General features: G+C 44.3%; 1 long non-coding RNA gene across 1 annotated transcript; it reads right to left on the reverse strand.

Moving 5' to 3' along the window:
- Positions 1-11,742: 11,742 nt before the first annotated feature.
- On the reverse strand, positions 11,743-20,366 carry LOC144584605 (uncharacterized). Its single transcript, XR_013538964.1, has 2 exons — positions 17,223-20,366; positions 11,743-12,019 (listed from the first exon to the last, which is right to left on the reverse strand). It is a non-coding gene; the product is annotated as an uncharacterized LOC144584605 (long non-coding RNA).
- Between the last annotated feature and the right edge of the window lie 292 nt (positions 20,367-20,658).

Raw genomic sequence — 20,658 nt, forward strand, 5'->3', positions numbered from 1 at the left:
TTGTCTTTTCCAACGAGTCTTTTCAGGATGCCCTTTGTTTAGCCAACTTTGCTTCTGTGCAAGTTTGGGCTTCATTTGAGTAAGCACTGCTTTATCTGTCTTTCTGTGGTATCCAATAACCCCTCCTCGCATTCTGTATCCAGAATGGTCCATTTTCCCCTTCATCCAGGTTCCACAACAGGGATCGGGTCTTTTGTAAACTTATTGGCTCTTAATTGCCCATTCAGAAACGAATGTGCTTCAAATACTTTGGAATAATATACTATTCGTGGGGAACCCCATTCTTCTCCTGGGTTATGGTTTGGATTGCAGCTAAGCTCAGAGGACAGAAGAAAGCCAGAGTAGGGTTACAGATAACATCACAACCCATCCTATTCAGGAAGTCCCAGGGCATCATCCTCACAACCTCCGACTCCTGTGAACCAGGGATCACCTAGCTTTTTTCTTTCCTGCCACCACTGAGCATGGGAGAAGGTAGTGTTTGGACTACATTTCCCATAATCTCACCATGCTCACTTGTGGATTCTGGGAATTGTAGTTACAAAAATAATTTTTCTTCAGCACTGACTTGTCACCAAGCAGTGATAGCACGGATCTCTCGCAGGATGGGCTGGCCTGTTCTCAAAAAGTCTTCATCCACTCTACCAACTTTGCAGGGCCAGATGGGGACCATAAATTATCCTGGCTCTTTGGAGTAAACACAGTCCCTCACCATGGCCCTGAGCCCAAATGTTTGTTTTGGCTCTGGCTTCTGATCATCCTAGTTTCCAAAGCACAGGACAAGAGATGCTCGGTGGACCGAGGGGTGGGAGAGAAATCGAAGCAGCTGCCTTGCCAGGTGGGCAAAGAGGCTCAGCCAGAGAGATGATTCCTACCTGGAAGGATTGTGGCTTGAAAGAAAGAATGAAAAAGGAAAGTTAAAGAAGCAGAACTCAACACAGATATCATATTTCCTGCCAGCAAACCTCATCACAGAATTTCAGACAAGCTGATCATCCACTTTGGCCAGGAGAAAATGGGGAGATGGAGGAATTTAAGACTCCTTATCCCACCATTTCCCGTTGAGCACAAGTGCATTGTTGGCTTTGGTGTTTGCCCGTACCGCCATGCGTGTGTATATGTGTGCACGCACACGCACAGGGAGCGACACCAGCTGTCAGTTTCTCCTGTTGTCCTGCAGCTGTAGCAGGCCCAGGGGAGCCCAGGGAGATGCGCGAGATCCCAGATTTCGGTTTTGGAAAGCGGCGTCAAAGGGCAACCCGGAATGCTCACAATGGCTCGGATCCGCCTCTATTACCTGACGGCTAGGTCACACCCTGCCTTCCTGGTTCTGGGGAACCAGACGCATTTAGAGGTCAGCCTGTTCGATTCAGAACCAGATGAAACCCTTGGTCCCTGCCTTTGACAATTGGAAGTGAACCTATTGTTGTAACCTCCCCATCCACCCCCGCCTCCGTTCATCAGTCCCTGTTGATTAGAAGCAGATAAAATTTGGAGGCGTCGTAACCCTCGATGAGTAGATTATCCTTGCTGTGTTTCAGCTCAAAGGGTGGAAAGGGCTGTGCTAGACCCTTTAAATTTAGTGTTTTGAGAGGGAGAGAGAGAGAGAGAGAACTGCCTATAACTTTTTATTATTATTTCTTGGCAGAATTAAGTGAAATCTGCAGAGACGGTTGCTAAGCCCAGTACATTTCAGAAGGCAAATCAGGAAAACCATCTGCAAGAACAGCCTTTAGCATTTGGGCTTTTCTGAATAGGGTGCACTTCCACCTCTCCCATCTCTGTGCAGGCAACTGTTTTCAGAATGCACATTGCAACCCATTATGTTATTGACAAAGACCACTTGGTGGTAGTAAGACAAAATACCTGGTGGTGTATAAAGCAATTGACACGGGGAGTGTGGTTTTCAAAGGGAGCCTTTATTTACTAGTTAACCCAAGTAACCCTTGTATATTAAAAAAAAAGATCTTTCTCGTGTAGTTTTATCTCCTGCGGTGCAAATGAAGGTTGGTTAGCCCAACACTCGCTTCTGTTTCCCATCCAGCTCCACAGGGCTCATGGCAGCTTGGTGTTTCCAAGGCAGATAAACTCCAGGCATTCTCAGGTTTATCAACAACAAAAGCATCCCTTCTCTTCCTTGTCTTTCCAAGGTGGGAGGACAAAGTTTGAAAAGTGTGGGGAGATGCCTGCCAGGGATCTGAAACTAGGGCTCAGCTGGAGGTCCGCCTTTCACATGACTCCTGATCCAGCCCAGTTAACGATGAGAAACTTGTCCATGCAAAGGTAGATCACGTGGGAAGGTATACACAGAACGCCTGGGTTTCTTTGTGCGAACATCTGAGGTACCATATCTGATCATCAGCATCCTCAAATGTAACTTTAAAACCACCCCTCCCATGCAGCCTGCACATTTCTTAACTTCTGAATTGAGAGGTAATCATGGGTTTGTTTGGTTATTTTTAGTAAGGGTATCAGCTGGCTGGATAGCTCAGTAGTTTAGAGATCTGGCTGAGGAGCCAAATGTTGGAAGTTCAATTCCCCATTGTGCTTCTTAGGAGAACAGCCAGGCTGTGTAGCCTTGGGTAAGCTGTACAGTCCCAAGGTTGCCCCTAGAGGAAGGGAATGGTAATACACCTCTGAGTGATCTCTACCTAGAAAACCCTGAAAAGGATCACCAGTATGAGTCAGAATTAGCTGACTGGATAGTTCAGGGAGTTAGGTATCTGACTGTGGAGCCAGAGACTGGGAGTTCAATTCCACAATGTAGATCACAGAAGAGCCAACCTGTGTGGCCTTGGGCAAGCTGCACAGTCCCAGGGTGTCCCTAGTGGAAGGGAAGGGTAACACACCTCTGAGTATTCTCTACCTGGAAAACCCTGAGAAAGGGTCACTATAAGTCAGAACTGACTTGACGCCACATGATGATGATTAATAAGGATATCACCCTTCCCGCATTGGATTTTGGAAAGACCACAAACCTTTTCTTTATGTCCCAGCACCCCTCATTCCTCTCACTCTCCAGCCTTCCTGGACCTCCTGCTTCCACAGTCGAGAACTGACTCCCCAGCTCTCTGATTTCCAAATTCTTTGGAAGCTCAACTTTCTCTCTCTTCCCCCTTCCCTGGCAGAGGAAACCTTGCACATTGAGCAACCTCCTGTTAATGGGCACCCAATTTGCATACATTCCTGAAATTTGCTCTGATTGCAGTGTGAGGGGGCGGGAGCCCATTACGAGCCGTACCTCTTTTTTACTTCCCCGGCTTCAAATGCCACCTTCTTCCTTTCTCCCTGGTGCCAGAACACCCATCAGCACCACCTCCTCCGGGTGCGATCCATCCCGCCCAGGGTTCCAACAGACAATGTCTCCCTTTTTTCCCCCAGGAAGGCCTGGGGGGGAAGCAACAAAGCCAGGTACTCCTGAAGACAGGAAAGGAGAGCTCTCTGACCTGTTCTGTGTGTGCTGTGCTCAACAAGACAGCCTCCTGAAGCCCCTTCCTTTCCATGCTGAGAAAGGAAAACACACGGGAGACCAGGATCACTTAATTCCAACAACCAAAACCTACAGGAAGCCTGGTGAAGATCATCTGACAACAGATCCTGTGAAAGTTACCCAGAAAGACAACAGCTTCCCCGAGCTTCCCAGGGAATTTTTTTTTAAAAAAAATAAAATTATAGCTTTCCCAAGATGTAATTTTTTTTAAGTGATGCAGCTATGGCTGGACCTCCGACCCAAATATCAAAACCCCGTGACACAGGAGTCTCCCAAAGAACCAGTTGGATCTGGAAGCAAGCGGTGGGAGAAACAGGCTGGGTGTCACTAACTTGGCAGCCGCTGGGACTGAATCTGCCTGCTGTTATAACTGCAAAATATTTTGAAGAGTTGTTTGGTCCCGTGTGAGAGTTGGCTGGATAGCTCTGTGGTTTAGCTACCTGGCTATGGAAATAGAGGCTAAGAGTTTAATTCGCCCTTCCCCATGCCTTGAAAGTAGAGCCAGCCTGGATGGCCTTGGGCAAGCTGCGCAGTCTTGGGGTGCCCCTAGAGGAAGGGAATGGTAGCACACGTCTGAATTCTCTTTACCTGTGAAAACCCTGAAAAGAGTCACCCTAAGTCAGAGTTAACTTCACTGCACATGAAGATGATGATGGTGATGATGATGATGATGATGATGATGATGATGATTATAAAGATTCCTCTTCTTCACCAGATTATTTCCCCCCCTCTGTCAAGATCAGAACTGACAATGGCTACTTTTCACCTGCACCTCCTCCTCTAGAAGGGTGACACCTTTCCAATACTCAGATTCTCTGCCTATTAGGAAACCTCTCCTAAGAATGGTCTCTCTCCCCCCCAAGCTAATCATTTGGGAAAACAAAGCAGCAATGCACCTCATTGGAGAAGTAGTTGGACAACTGCCATAAGCTAAATGTAAGGGGTGAGAAATAAATAGAGCTGGTTTGCATGATGGTACAATCCGCAGAAAAAGACACCTGCTTCTTGGGAGGAAAGTGATGACAAACCTAGGCAGCATCTTAAAAAGCAGAGACAGTACCTTGCCGACAAAGGTCCACATCGTCAAAGCTTTTTTCCAGTTTCGATGTATGGAAGTGAGAGCTGGACCATAAAGAAGGCTGACCGCCAAAGAATTGATGCTTTTGAATTGTGGTGCGGAAGGAGGCTCTTGAGAGCCCCCTGGACTGCAAGGAGAACAAACCTATCCATTCTGAAGGAAATCAACCCTGAGTGCTCAACTGGAAGGACAGATCCTGAAGCTGAGGCTCCAATCCTTTGGCCATCTCATGAGAAGAGAAGACTCCCTGGAAAAGACCCTGATGTTGGGAAAGTGTGAGGGCAAGAGGAGAAGGGGACAACAGAGGACGAGATGGTTGGACAGTGTCATCTAAGCAACCAACATGACTTTGACCCAACTCTGGGAGGCAGTGGAAGACAGGAGGGCCTGGCATGCTCTGGTCCATGGGGTCACAAAGAGCCAGACATGACTTAATGACTAAACAACAACAACAATCCACAGCCTGACTTTGAGCTGAAAAAAAACTTAGCAATTTAGCAGGTGAAAGCATGCTGACTATGGCATTCCTATGGTAAAAAAAATCTACACCTGTTGAAATGTTGCCTATTAAAGACATAGGCTCCTTCCTACAGGGATGCCAGAAAGTGCCTGTTCCAATTATTTGATTTTTATATCCTCATAGGGCAGTGGTTACATCCTGAAGCTGCTGGCTGTCAAAGAGAGAAACCACTCAAGACACTGGCAGTTTCATCCAGGAAAGCACCCACTTCTTATAAGCTTACAAAGTCCCTCTGTAGATAGAACAGGAGGAAAGATGCAAAACTTATTCATGCAAGTCCATAGAGTTATATATTATGGAGAAGATGGGAGTTTTGCAAAAGCCTTCTTTCAGACTTGAGTCTCTTCCGACCGATGCGGAGTGTCAGCCTGCTTTCTCAGTCTGTGGCACCCCCAGCCTTCTCCTCCGGAAGGGCCCATTAATTGGGATCTATTCATAGCCACAATTATATGGATATTAAATGAGTATTTATATCTCGTCACCTCCACTCTGCGGCGGGCGGCCACAGGGGGTTCCTTATCAAGAGGTAATTGAAAGGAAGGAGAATCAGTCCTTCACCATGGGTGATGTGGGTGCTGGTAGGGGTCTGCGGGTGAGCAAGGAGACAGGGTAAGACAGGGTGTTGCTGGATTGCTACCATTAAGGGTTAGGAAGAAATGGATGTTGCCATTAAGAATTACAAGCACTTGCTCTCTCGCTCTCTCGCTCTCTCTTTCTCAATTATTGTTTAAAATAAAAGCTAGCTCAATGGGTTCGGCATCTGGCGTGGAAGCAGAGGTTGGGAGTTTGATTCCTCCGTGGTCCTCCTATGAAGTAGAGCCATCCTGGGTGGCCTTGGGCAAGCTGCACAGCCCCAGGGAGCCCACTCCTCAGAAGAAGGGAATAGGAAACCACTTCTAAGTACTCTCTACCTGGAAAACCCTGGAAAGGGTTGCCGACAGAATTGACTTTATGGCGCATGATCATCATTAAAGCGGAAGCATGGAACCACAGAACTGGAAAGCCGCTAGAGAAAATCCAGACTCATTTTACCCCTGTTCCCAAATGAATCCCCAGAAAAAGAGGGCACAGTTTTCTCTTAACATTTGGGCCCTTGTAAGAAACTAGTTGTGAACGACGAATCGTGTATGACGGGCCTTTTCCTTCAACAAAAGTATAGCTAGGTTTTCTTGAGAAAGTGACCCACCAAGTGCTAACTTGGTGTCTTTTTCAGTAGAACTCTGTCTAGTTATTTTTGCAGTTGCCAGGTGTGATTCAAGGGCGAGCTTGCGCTATTGCTGCATTGCGCTATTGCAGGTAGCCTTTGAAAACTGACTAAAAGTAACTCTTTGCTTTCGAAACATGCCCACCTCTCCAGCTGCAAGGCGTACAGTCTCCAGGACAGACGTTTGTACACATGCAATGAGGAGGGGGACGTGAAATATCACCATTGTTCTCAGTGACACTCTCCCCCCCGAATATATAGGGAGTCCTAATTACTTCTTCAGAGAACTTTATCCAGCTCTAGTTAATGGGCAAAATCAGAAAAGAAATTAGCATTATGTAGAAACGAAACCTGCCGTATCAAAGTGATACTAGGTGATCTGCGTGCTTGGTGGTCCACCTAAGTGTTGATTAGGGCTTGGAAAAGTTACTTCTTGGACTACACCTCCCAGAATCCTTCAACCATAAGCACTGATCATGTAGGATCAATGGAGTCTTGAAACTAATTCTTCCATGCCCTGTTGTTAGTGGGTATTCTTGTCTCCTAACTTTTGCAATTCTTTATGTTTTACCTGGACAGTTCTTCTCGGGAACTTTAATTGCAGGATTTGCTGTCAAGTTGGACTAAAGTCATACTTGATTTGGGGTTCAATGGCTCGGACGCGCCTCGACACTCAAAATTCACCTATCCCTCCCTTTTTTTTCTGGGGAAAAAGAGCTTGCTTTTAATAAGGGACTCAGACACGAAGATTTGCCAACATCCCTTCTAGAGAGAGGATATCTCCACGCAGAGAGATGTCTTCTTTGAAGTAGGATGCTTGATGGCTGCCCGATTTTGCAGCCCGGAAATGATTTTATGTGAAATATTCCAGAGTAATCTCCCTCCCACAACCACCTACATAAAAAAGTATAAAACTTTACGCACACCATAACAATAAAATACTGCAATTTTAAAGCAACAGTTGGGGCTGAAAAATTAAAGCCCAACCAAACAATCCATAAAATTAGAAACAATGTAAAACTGGCCATAAAACAGCCACTAAGTGCAGTAATAATTCTAAACCAGCCAGAATTATTAACTAAGGCCTTCACTATACGTTGTCCTAGTCCTTTTTTGCATTTCAGGTTTGGTATGTTTGAATCCGAATTAAAAATTAACTACACAAAATGGGCAGTTTTTTTGCTAGATAGAGGGGTTTTTTTTCCCGAACACCCAAATTGGGATTGCTTATTTTAAATCCATTTTGGTCATGCACTTTTTTTAAAAAAATTCTTTTGGCATATGTGATCCCTGTGCCAGAGTAAACCAAGCCTGTGCAGTTTGTGGGATTTTTCGAGTTTTGGGTGCTGGATACAATGAGTTCCGGGCTGCCAGATATTCCACCAGCCAATGTTCGCATCCTGAGCCTGGCAAAGGAGGTTTAATGCCCAGAAGTAAAAGATGACAGTCAAACACTACTTGACCTTGACATAGAAAACCTTTCCAAATTCAATTTGCATTCTTTCCCCCCCCCCCCCTTTATTCGTAATCATTATTCCTATTTTTCATTCTAAAAGGTGTCTCATGCAGGTTTGGGCAGACTTTATGCTTGTGGGGCCCACTTGCTTTTTCCTTTTCCTTTAAAAAAAACACAAACTACAGCCCTCATATTGACCGGCTGGAGCATGGGGCAAAAGACATACCCTTCAAGTTAAAGAATCCTGAACCGAGGGATGTGGGTTTTACTATGAACACTAAAGGAATCTTGCTATCCTTTCACACACGTAAAAATCTATTTCTAATTATCGCAAGCTCTTTAAAAAATAATAATAATTAGTACAATTTAAGGGGGGGAGAGGAGCCATTTTGGTCCTCCTGCTGTTGACCAATTGGAAGCAAGAGATCTTTGCTGATTTATGACTGAAATCATCAAGGAAATTTGGGTCCCTCAACAGCTCACCTCAGTTCATGGACCATTGCTATTAGGTTGGTGAGTTTTTGCACAAACCGGTAGTACAGCAGGACCCCCCATATCCACAGGATCAGGATCTACAGCTTCACTTCTCCATGGTCTGAAAATATTAAAAATATATTTTTAAAAAGTCCAGATAAAAAATATTTTCACATGTATTACAATCCTAGGAATACTTGTTAGTGAAGAAGACATAGCATAGTCTCTGGCCAATTCTTGTAATGCATGTGAAAATATTTTTGTGGGTTTTTCCCCCTTTTACCATGCTACAGATAAGATAAGATGAGAACAAGTCAGATCAGATCAGAGTGTTTGCTATTATCCACGTGTTCCAGTATTGGCAGTGGGACTTGGAACAATCCACAGTGTATACGGGGATCCTACTGTATCTTGATGTGTGGGTAATACAACCCCCATTGTCTTTAATCAGACTACAGCTCCTATCATCCTCAGTCAACGTTGCCACTCGCCTACTGGGTGAAACCATGGAGGCTGCTGAAAATCTAATTCACAGGGATACTAAATCTGTTCCAAATTTAACCGGAGCTCTCCAGGGTGCTGAAAAGTATTACCAAAACAGGGTTTTGGCACCTTCAAAAGCTCCTCTAAAATTCCACCTAAAACTGGACAAAGATAAGGAGAGGAGAGGAGACAGGAGGATGTATCTCCAGCTCTTTTTTTTTTTTAAACTTGCTGTTCTACGGTTCCTAGTTGCTGTTTTCCCATGAACATCTCATTTTCCTAAAAGGTTCCGGCAGAGAAAAACACTCGCACTCCACACACGTACATACATGATGACTGAAAGAGAGCTGCCTAAGCCGTTTTTTGTTCCCTTTTAAAAAATATATACAATTCATTGATCTATATCCCTCCACAGTATGGACAGCATACCCTTATCTCTTAATGTCGAGTGTAGCATTACATCAATCTTTTCAAAATAGCCGAACACAGGGCCCCATTATATTGCCTTCCATTATCAAAATAATATATATCTTGAGCCACTGTGGGTTTAATAACCCTCATCCCCCCCCCATGTCTAATAGATTTACTCTTAAAGGGCCTTGTGGCACAGCGGTTAAACTGCAGTACTGCAGGAAGACTCTGTCCATCATCTGAATTCAATCCTGACGGATTCGTAGCCCAGTTCAAGATTGAATTGGTCTTCCATCCTTCTGAGGTTGGTAAATAGAGTACCCAGTTCGATGATGGTGTGGGGAAATGTGCAGTTTGCATAACTGAATTGTAAACCACCCCAAGTGTGCTTTAAGTGCCATTGAGTGGTCTAGGAGCAGCTCACTTTGCTTTACTCTGAAGTAACAGCAAATAGAACTGCAAACGGCCTCTTTCTGTGGTCAATGCCATTATTATTATTATTATTATTATTATTATTATTATTATTATTATTATTATTATTATTATTATTATTATTATTATTATTATTATTATTATTATTATTATTATTATTGTTATTGTTATTATTGTTATTGTTATTGTTATTGTTATTGTTATTGTTGTCGTTGTCGTCGTCGTCGTCGTCGTCGTCGTCGTCATCATAGCTGTGCATGGGTCTACTAAGTCAGGTCATTGACTTGCACTGGGGTACCAAAACAGCTGTACAGATGTATGCAAAATTTGGAGACTTCATAGACCTGAAAACAGAGAGAAAACCAGCTGAATTTCATGGACCTATGCATCTTCAACTTTTGCTTTAAAAATTGGGGGGGGGGGGAGGCTGAATCACTTTGAGTCTTCTTCAAGTCCATCTGTGCTCTGGATCAAAACAGATTTTTAAATTCACTTTGATTTACTATAAAACTGAAGTTACCCATTCCACTGTGATCAGGACCACATACCCATCAGATGCTTTTAAGCATCTGCCACATCTGTGTCCAACAGTGCAAAACCACACACACACAGAGAGAGAGTCAGACAGACAAACAGACATAAAGGTTAGAATCTTTTTGATTTTCCTGGCCAAGTCAATGGGAGTCTAATGAGTCCAGTTTGTGAATCACTTCAGATCCAAGGGGGAAAAATTACTCTAGACCAAATTGGGGAGGGGGGTTGGGGTTTCCATTTCAACCTTCCAAATCAGCCTCGCTTACGAACTTCATCAGGGCCTTCTTGAATCTTGATAGCAGCACCTTGATGGTGATATTCTTTCCCAAGCAAAGTTAGTTTGGCTCCTCGTCCATTGAGCAGCCTACGAACAGCTATAACTGGACTCTTCCATAGGGACTTGAGTCTTCAACCTACATTTTCAATGGTCTTTATTAAATGCCTAGACTGGCTTTTAGCACATGGGTTTGCTCTCTTTCTAAAATATTTTGGATCTGCTTCTAATAAGTGTCACACATTATAAATCTCTTTGGGATTTCCGCTGGGCGGAAAGGTGATAAAGAAATGCTTTGGATACATAAGTAACCTCATCCTTTGGGGTTCAGCTTGCTTCCTGACGTCTCCATGTGTGTTGTGTGCCATCAAGCCAATTCTGACTTAGGGTGACTCTTTTCAGGATTTTGGAGGTAAAGAATATACAGAAGTGGTTTCCTATTCGCTTCCTCCAGAGGAATGTCCTGAGACTGTGCAGCTTGCCCAAGGCTACACAGGCTGGCTCTTCTCTTCAAGAGGCACAGTGGGGAATTGAACTCCCAACCTCTGGCTCCACACCCAGATACCTAAACCACCGGGTTATCCAGCCAGCTCCCTGAGGTCCCTACCAGAAGTTAAATCTGTGTACACAGTGTCCATGATTTAGTCCTCTTGCACACATGGACACAAGGGCATAAGCATCAGAACACTAAGCACTACACAGCTTGCCATTCCACATGCTGAGGAGCCTCTTCATGAACTGTTGAATAACATATTGTAAGACAGTTATGGTTTCTTTTCTTTCTTTTTTTTTCCTCCCTCCTGTAGCATCTCTTTAAATGAAAGAGCCAGCATCAGCTTGGCTTTTAGACAAGGACAGGCTATTAAAAAATAAAGGAATGCAGCAGGCAACGAACAATGGAGAAGGATGTTGTTATGGAAGAGGTTGATGCTGGTTGTTGGCAGGGGGGCCCACAAACAAGCCGTGTGGGGGGCTGACCTCCCAACTCCATAATCCCTCTTTGTCACAATACATCCATCATGCCCGTGTGCCAGAGCTGTAGGCAAAAAGAAAGCCAGGCATGGTTCCTGAGGTGTCACTTCAGATCACACCCTGCACAGCAGACAATACACTTTTGTGGAGACACAATGGGCCTCTGCCTTCGTCAGCATGAAGCCTGAAGTGGGGCTGAGAAGCCAAAGGAACTGAGATCAGTTGGCGGGAGATGAGTTCTGGCACTCCTGAAGCATTTTTTTAAAAAAAGTAAAAGAATAAATGAAAGGCATGATGATGGGGAAATGGAAGGCAGAAAGCCCAGCTCTGAACACTGCTGGTTGTACTAGAGGTAATGTTCACCAGTGTCTGTTACCTTCACCATGGCTAACATTCGGACACAAAGCCGCTATGTACCATGCCAAGCTCAGTTTTTATCCCCATAGACAGTGCCAGTATCTTCTTGGCACCTGAAAACAAGAGAGGGAAATGGCCAGCCTACAAAACTGAGTTGCAATAGGAAGTCCTCATCCTGTGTCAGAATTTCTTCCACTTCTGCCTTTTTCAGTTCATTAGTGATGGAGATAAGAAGCTATTTAAAGCCTGAGAATTTCTGGATTGAGTGGATTGAGCTCTCTTTTCTTATCCTGGGAGACTTCTGCATTGAATAGGAGCACTGATGGAGAATACTCTGAAAAAAACAGAAACAAAGGCTCAATGTGAGAAACAACAATTTGAAATTAAATTAAACACTGAGAAAAATAAACCACTATATGGACAACACCTGAGAAATATTAATGGAAAGAATTATAGTTATTCAACATGGACATGCCTAAAACTAGGGATGATTAAGAAAGAAACCAGTAAGATTTCTGCATGAACACCAGCCTGAGTTTGCACAACTGACAAGGTTTTGCATGGAGAAGGAATTCTGGTTTGCAAACTGAAAAGGTTTTACATGGAGAAAATGCTCTGGTTTGAAGGCTGGAAAGGTTTTATGTGCCTGGCTGCTGTTTTATTGGGGCAAATTGGCAATATTTACATCCAGCTATGTCTATGTCACTTTGGATGCTTCCTGTTGTCCCAGCCCCACTTATATCTGGAATAAAGCCCTCAAGACCCTTTTTGAATTCATTCACCAGGTTGAAAAGAATCTCCCATGCCTGTATTTCAAGTAGACAGTTTGGAAATATGGGGAAACCATCGTTTCTCTGTGAAACAGTTCTGTGTAACCATGGTTAATTAAAATTATACAGTCCACTGTATCTATATATCTATACACATAGCACAGACAGAAACACACAGACACAGACAGACAGACATACAGACAGACAGACATGTCTCTCTCTGTGTGTGTGTGTGTGTGTATATAGCGATGAAATTGCTTAGCGACGCTGTTTTTGCGATCACAAAAGTGATCGCTTTGCGATGATCGCAGGGAAGTGATCATCGCAAAGCCCCCATTTTCGGCCAGCTGATCGGCGGTTTCAAAATGGCCACCAGGTAAACAAAATGGCCACCCGCTGTTTTCAGGCACGGATTCCTCGCTTTAGAGGCACCAAAAATAGCGGCGTTATGGAGGATCTTCGCTTAAAGGTGAGTTTTAAGCCCATAGGAATGCATTAATCACATTTTTATGCGTTTCAAGGGGCTTTTTATTTCCGCTTAGCGATGTTATTGCTTATCAGTGATTTTTTTCTGCATGAATTAACATCGCTAAGCGAGGCACCACTGTATATATAAAATGGTAAACTGTGGTTAAGGGAAGTGTAGGCAACCATGGTTAAACATCATGTTTGTTTAGGCAGGTCCGAAGGCAAAATGCCAGAAGCCCAATCAGGAGCATTAAAAATAAAATAAAATAAGACACCCTCTTCCTAACACTCTATTTGGTTTTTAACACTGCATGCTAGTTTTCATAATTCAGCACCAAGTGCCAAGCGCTTTAAATGAGCCCATTAATGACCCTTTAATTTACTTCACTGGGGCTGAATTCATAAAACATTCATGTTCCATTTAGGCAGGAGTTTCCCAACGACTCCTCAGGGCACATCGTCGGCGGTCGAGGGATAACCGAGATGACAAAAAGGGCGTGTTTACAGATGGCGACTGGTTAACCTTCTTGTCCCTTCTGGTGATCTCGGCAGAGGCGGCTGGTGGCCATTGTGGTGGGCAGGGAGGAGGTGCGGAATAGCCCGGGGAGGGTGGGCAGCACCAGTGGCTTGCTGATGCTTTTTCCCCATCCTCCACATCCCCACCCACTTCGGAGGCTGTGAGTTCGACAGGAGAGGAGCAAAAGCAAGGCCCCGGAGTCCTCACGCTTTGGTACGGAGGCAGGTAAGACTTGGCCAATTCACCTGAGATGGAGCCCTCTTTAGCTTAATGTAGTGATCCCCAACCTTGGGCCTCCAGATGTTCTTGAACTACAACTCCCAGAAGCCTTCACCACCACCTCTGCTGGCCAGGATTTCTGGGAGTTGAAGTCCAAGAACATCTGGAGGCCCAAGGTTGGGGACCACTGGCTTAATGGACCACTGGTTTCAGCATATTAAAGGGATGATGATGATTATCATGATTACAATGAAGATGATGATGATGACAATGACAACGACAACGATGACGGAACTGTGTCACACCTCCTCTGTGAAGGTTGAAAGATTGCACAGCCAGTCCACGAAGCTAGACATGAGTTGCAAAATTAATACACGGGTCAATGTGAAAAAAACATATATTCGGCCAGCATCCAAAGAATCCATGGAAACATCAAGTAAATAAGGTGTCACGAAATGGCCAAGTTAAGATATTGTGGGACTTCCAGATTCAAATGGGCTGACGTGTTGAGCGTAGCATGGCAGACACAACAGTAATGGATGGACAAAATGTCTGGATCGTTGCCATTGCAGTTCCAGGGGATAACCAGAGTCGGAGATAAAGAACTGGAAATCTTAACAAAACACCGAGACCCGGCAACAGAAATTACTCGCTTGTGGATGGAACACATTTCAGAGGTCCCCACAGGTGTCAGGGCACTGAGAATAATGCCATGGAATTTTATAAAATATTTTAAGTATTCTAATGCTGCAGATCTCTGAAATAACACCATCACATCTGCGAAAACTGACAATATTAGGAACAGCATATATGCTACACCAACATCTAATTAATAAGTTTTTGGATAAAACTGGTATCTGTTATATAATACCAGTCAAAGACTGTGTCTTGTATTTGATGATGATGATGAAATAACACCATCAGATTTACAAAAAAAAAAACCACACAGCAATATTACGAACAGCATGCATACTGCATCGATATTTAACAGATACTTAGGTTTTCAGTTAAAACTGGTGTAGAATACCAGTCTATGTTTTTATAATCTTGATTGACTGTGCCTGGTGTTTTGGGAAAATAATAGTGATCTCTTCCCCTACCAGGTGTCTCGACGGCCAGGGCCAGCCCTACCTTCAGGAAGAGGTAGGGATCTGCCTTGGATGGAAGATGCTGTTGACCTCACAGGAGTAACAAGGTGCTGAAGGACACAGCTGTGGATGTCACGCCCCCTTGTCCTGAGCCTTCAAAGCTAGACTCTTGGCCCCAGGGACAGAGAAGGCCTTGGTCCACCATCTCCATGGATTGTGGAACTCCGGGAGGAAGGCATCGGAACCCAAAGTAGGGGAGAACCCATACAGGAGTTGCCAACATTGTTGTATGTATGGAGACCTCCACTCTGGCTGACTCCAGAATCCCAGCGTAGGGAGGTTTCAGGGGTAGATATCTCAGTAGAGGAAGTTCTCGGATCTGGCCTCTTCCTTGAGCTGCTCCAAGACCAGGCCCCACTGGATTCCTGGAAACATAGAATTGATCGTTCTTCAAATACAGGATCAAGACCCATGTGAAAATCAAGATAAGGATCCTTTGGGTTCCTCTCTGAGAAGGACTGGATGCATCAACTAATGAAAAAAAGCGAAACAGAGCTGAAGCAGAGGTCTTGCCCCAAGGGGCTGTGATTAAAAAAAAGGCTAAATGACAGAAATGGAAGGAACCCAACTAAATTCCCAAAGGCTAAAAACAGATATTATGCATGATATAACAGCAACAACATAAGCAGGGAAGCCTGGTAAATAAGCTAGCGTAGGCTGGAAGCAACAGCACCACCACTGAGAGTTTACCCCAGGATTAATTAAGAGGTATGACTAGCCGCGTGACGAATCCACATAAGGTCAACCCTGAGACAGAGGCACAGAAAGAGCTTGGGGGTAAGCAAAGTCTCCAGCCTGAAAAATGTTGTTTGGAGAGAAGTGGGATTAAAATTGGCAGCGCATTGAAAAAAGAATAACTCCACAAGTCAGAAATGCATGAATGTTGTTTCGAGAAGGATCTGGACGAACTTGAACATATCCAAAGAAGGACAGTTAGTATGTTGCCGAGACTGCAAGCCAACTCCCATGAGGAACCGTTGCTAGAACTGGGTAGGTTTACCCTGGAGAAAAGGGGGGGGGGGGGGAAGAGATGTGAGAACTGATTTTAAATTAAGGACATGAAACCAGCATCCTCTCCTGCTCAGTGAGAAGCTAGGCGCAGGAGGCAGGAGAAACCCCACTTTCCCCTTGGAACTGAGATTTCTCTGTGCATGATTGTTATTTTTCTTGGATGTATTTCTTTTCTGCAAAATTTATTTAGCAGATCAAGTCATGCTCTGCTTTCTCCCAATTTGATCAGCTCTGTTCCTCCCTTGCCTTATGTGGATGTCGGTTTGCTTTTCATTACGTATGGGGATCTTAAGAACTGATTTGCTGAATAATAAACATTCAACAGATTTTGAAAATGTACGGGGTGGCGGCGAGCGACTTATTTATTTTCAAGACATTTCACTGGACTCTTTTTTTCCTTGAAGTTTGGGTATCATTTTTATCCCACAGTGGGAGGGGGGAGACCCAAAAAAACAATCTACGCAGAATTATGACAAGCTAATCCTGTGCAAAACAGGAACGGTCTCTTTTGTATGCAGAGGTTGCCTAAAAGGGACATTCAGCAGAATACGGCCATGGCTTGTGAAAAAGAGTTGGTGGAAAGCAGGGTGAGGGTGGGGACATTGTGGCAAGGCAACAAAAAAAATTGTGAATGGGTGGGGTGGGGGAATCAAATATTCTTTATGTCCCTGTTAGAGATGAGCACGAATCACAAAAAATTGTGATTTGTGGTTCGTGGCTACCCACGAACTACAAACCATCTATTTAAAAAAAAAAAAACGAGCCATGAACCAGTTCATTTTTTGAAAATAGTTCATGCCTGGGGAGAGAGGGAACCTGGAATTTTCACGCACCCGCAAACCTTCCCCCAAATTTGTCAGCTCCCTTCCCAGTCCTGCCACCTCCTCCTCCTCTTGGTCCTCCTCTGGTGTTGCCATCTTGAGAGACAGCAGAAGCTGGGCTACTGTCTCTGAAGATGGCGGTGAAGGACAAAGAGAAAGAGGCAACAGGACAAGGTAGGGAGGTGCGGGACCGTGGGAAGAGGACGGGATGCAGGCTGTGGGGCCAGGTGGGAACAAACCAGGAGGTTTGTGACATTGCAAAAAAAAAAAAAGTTTGTGATTCAAGTTGATTTGGGTTCATCGGTTTTGACAAACCCGAACCAACCCGAACCAACAAACCAGAAATTTTCAATGAACTTCCTGATTCGTTTTTGGTTTCATGCCCATCTCTAGTCCCTACTTTAAACATCTGGAGAGCCTCCATACAGAAGATGGAGCAGATGGCTCCCGGGGGGGGCAGAAGTGAGCCCCTCCCCCCCCCAACAGTGCAAGAAAATCCTAATGGGTTTCAGCGATAGAAGAAATGTCCTAATGGGAAGAGCTTTTCAACTCAGTGGAACAGACTGAAAGAGAACATGCTCACCTTGATGGAGGCACTTAAGCAAACGCTGGACAAGCTCTCTATCAGGGATGCTGTGATTGCATCCGGCGTTACAAATCTTGCCCTGAACAGCAGTTTGGACTCGATGGTCCCCAGGGATGCTTCCAGCTATGAAATTTGATAATAGAGGATTTTCTTTTAAAATGAAACCTAATACATCAAAAGAGAAAAGTTCTAGATGTCCTTTCTGTACATGTTATAACTTTCCACTTATAGACACAGCTTTTAAAAAAATGTATGTATGTATGTATGTATGTATGTATGTATGTATGTATGTATGTATGTATGTATGTATGTATGTATGTATGTATGTATGTATGTATGTATGTATGTATGTATGTATGTACGTTCAAAATATGTTTGCCCTGCCTTTCTCCTTAAAAAAACTGGCTTACAACAATTAAAAGACAATATTTCAAAGCTAAAAAACAGCAAGTATATAAATATTTAAAAAGGAATTAAATAAGGATTATATTAAAACGGTAAAGGAAATCAATACTGAAAACACATTTAAAAAACAACAGATGTTATTGTATTCAGCAATACATTCCCCTGCCTGAAGTCTAATGTAATATAATTGATTCTCCTAACTCAGACCTGGAACACAGCATTCTTGTCTCTTTCTGCTAAGAATGGAGAAGGGGTTAAAATCCTAGTGGAGCTACAACACGGGAAGTGCATTCTTGACCCCCCTCATCTCAGAAAGGGTGGAAATTTGGAAATCATTTTGACATCTAAGATTTTCAACAGGGATATTGGCAAGTCTTTGAGTCTGAGACTCAAGTCCCGAGTCCAAGTCTTTGATACCAAGTCCAAGTCCCTATTAAAAACAAGCTCTTTTCCCCAGAAAAAAAAGGGGAGGGGTGGGTGGGTTCTGAGTTGCAAGTCAAGTCCAAAACATTGGGGGAAAATAATGAGTTGAGCCACTGGTGCAACTTCAATCCAACTGAATGGCGAGTCCTGAGACTCAACCCCCCTATTTCTGACTTTGGAAAAAGGGTTTGGTAGCTGCGCTGTTTCTGAAGGCCTCCTTTGCTTTTCTGAGATCACTCCACCGATATTATCTCTGCACATCTGGTTGATTGTGACAAACACTGGCTTCGGAGAGCAAAGGAGCACAAAGCAGCCAACTGATCTGGGTGAAATTGATCACATTTGGGGCCACTTCAGTGAAACCTGTTTCCCGGTGATTGCGAGATGCACGGGGAAAGGCTTGGCAGCCTAACCCAGATCTGTATCCTTAGGAGGCCAGCTGTTGGTCTCCTCCTTTTGGAGGCCAGGTCAGAGCGGTTCCCCAGCAGAGGGAAAGGTGGCATTAAGGGAAATCGCTCCAGACAAAGTGTCCCTTTTCTGGTGCAATCAGAAAAAGAAGCCATCTGATTGCACCCTGATGGCACAACTGACCATCGCAATTAAGACCTGACTGCCAAAAAGAGAAAATAAGGAAGGTGCTCTGCGTGAGATTAAAGACTCCTTGGCTGCTTTGCATTCCTTAAGTGCTTGCACGAGCACAAATGAATTGAGATTTATTGGGAGTGCCCGGCGCTTTGCTGACACTAGCGTTCTGAGTGGAGGCAATCAAAACAGGTGAGCTCCTTCCAGATTTAAGAAAGAGCAGAAAGGCCCAGAGCTACTTATTCTCTCTTCTCTCCGGAGGCATCCCTGCCTAAAGGGAAGGTCTGCCCAAACTGTAGGCCCAGGTTTACGCCCCGCTTCTCAAAGCTCTGCACTTCAGGTTGAACAGTGCATGCCCTTTCATCATAACCCCTCCAGCAGTGTGGCAGCAAAATTTGAAATACAGTAGGACCCCTATGTCCACTGGGAATAGGTTTCAAACCCCCGTGGATAGTGGAAAACATGGATAATAGCAAACACACGTGCAGATTAGAGAGAGAGAGAGAGAGAGAGTATGGTAAACAGAAGAAAAAAACAGAAAAAAAATATTTTCACATACATTACCAGAACTGGCCACTAGTAACCTGGGAGTATTCATAGCATGCTCTCTGGCTCCCTTTAGTGGTCAGTTCTGGTAATGCATGTGAAAATATGTTTTTTTCCTAGAATGTTTCTTTTATTATTTTTAATATTTTCAGACCATGGATAAGTGAATCAGTGGATACTGATCCTGTGGATAAGGGGGAAATCTTACCATACGATCAGTGCTGATCATGGTGGTCCTCATAGTTATGTGTTGAAACAGACTCCAAAAACAAAGGAAGCCACGCTGATCCATTTCAACAAACCAGTTTAATCTCTAACCCAGGCAGGTGTTTTGTAAATTTAATGGGTCTTAATGGCAAGTTTGTGACCGTAAAGTACTGTGCATTAGAAGAGGGTGAGCAGAAACAAGATATTGTTACTGGAGAAAACAATTATCTGCTCCCCTCTACACAATTCCTGGGTGGAATTCAGCTAAACTCTGTGAGCAGAACTCTTTTTGCTTTTATGGTCTGAGAGAGAGTGTCATACACACAATTATTCTTCCTCAGCATGGGCACAAGGGCATAGTCACTGTCTCCCTGTGCACACAGATAGCCTGCTGTCTTCAACAGGATGATCTCCTCATCATGAAACTAGAGGTTGGAGATTGTTTCTAACGTTATAATGACACAAGGCTTAGAGCTCCAGGTTTTCTTAGCAGGGTTCTCTCCTACAGCAAGATTGAAACTTGGGGTGTAATGTGTAACATCATTGGCTAGTCCTGAAGTCTTCATGCTTCTTCCCAACTCCTCCAAAACACGGCGGCCCTATTGTCTTCCTCTGGCTTCGAACATTGGACCGTTGTCTCCACAACAAGATGGGATGAATTCATTGTTGATCATCTCTGTAATGTTGCTCTTGTGTTCATGTGGCTGGAAAGAGCAAATCCAGAGAAGTTAATCCAAAGCCCATGGCACAATTGGAAAGACAGGTCTCCAAAGCTGAGGGAAAAGGATGCTTTCACCCAACGTTTATAAGAAGTGAATGAGTCTCACCGCTCCCTCTTATTCCTTGTCTTGTGAGAACCATGGGAAGCTGTTTGATGATCCATGAGGTGCTCCCCACTCCAGTCGCCGTCAGATACCCTCAAGGGAAAGGTGGCCTTTGAACACCCCATAAGGAACCAAAAAGTATTCTTTTAGACGAATGCATAGGTAAAGGTAAAGGTTCCCCTTGACAATTTTTGTCCAGTCGTGTCCGACTTTAGGGGGCGGCGCTCATCCCGCTCTTCAAGCCATAGAGCCAGCGTTTTTTGTCCGAAGACAATCTTCCGTGGTCACACGGCCAGTGTGATTTAGACACGGAACGCTGTTTACCTTCCCACCGAGGTGGTACCTATTTATCTACTCGCCTTTGCATGCTTTCGAACTGCTAGGTTGGCGGGAGCTGGGACAAGCAATGGGCGCTCACTCCGTCGCGTGGATTCGATCTTACGACT

Source organism: Pogona vitticeps, chromosome 12 (assembly GCF_051106095.1).
Source record: "Pogona vitticeps strain Pit_001003342236 chromosome 12, PviZW2.1, whole genome shotgun sequence".
NCBI lineage: Eukaryota > Metazoa > Chordata > Lepidosauria > Squamata > Agamidae > Pogona > Pogona vitticeps.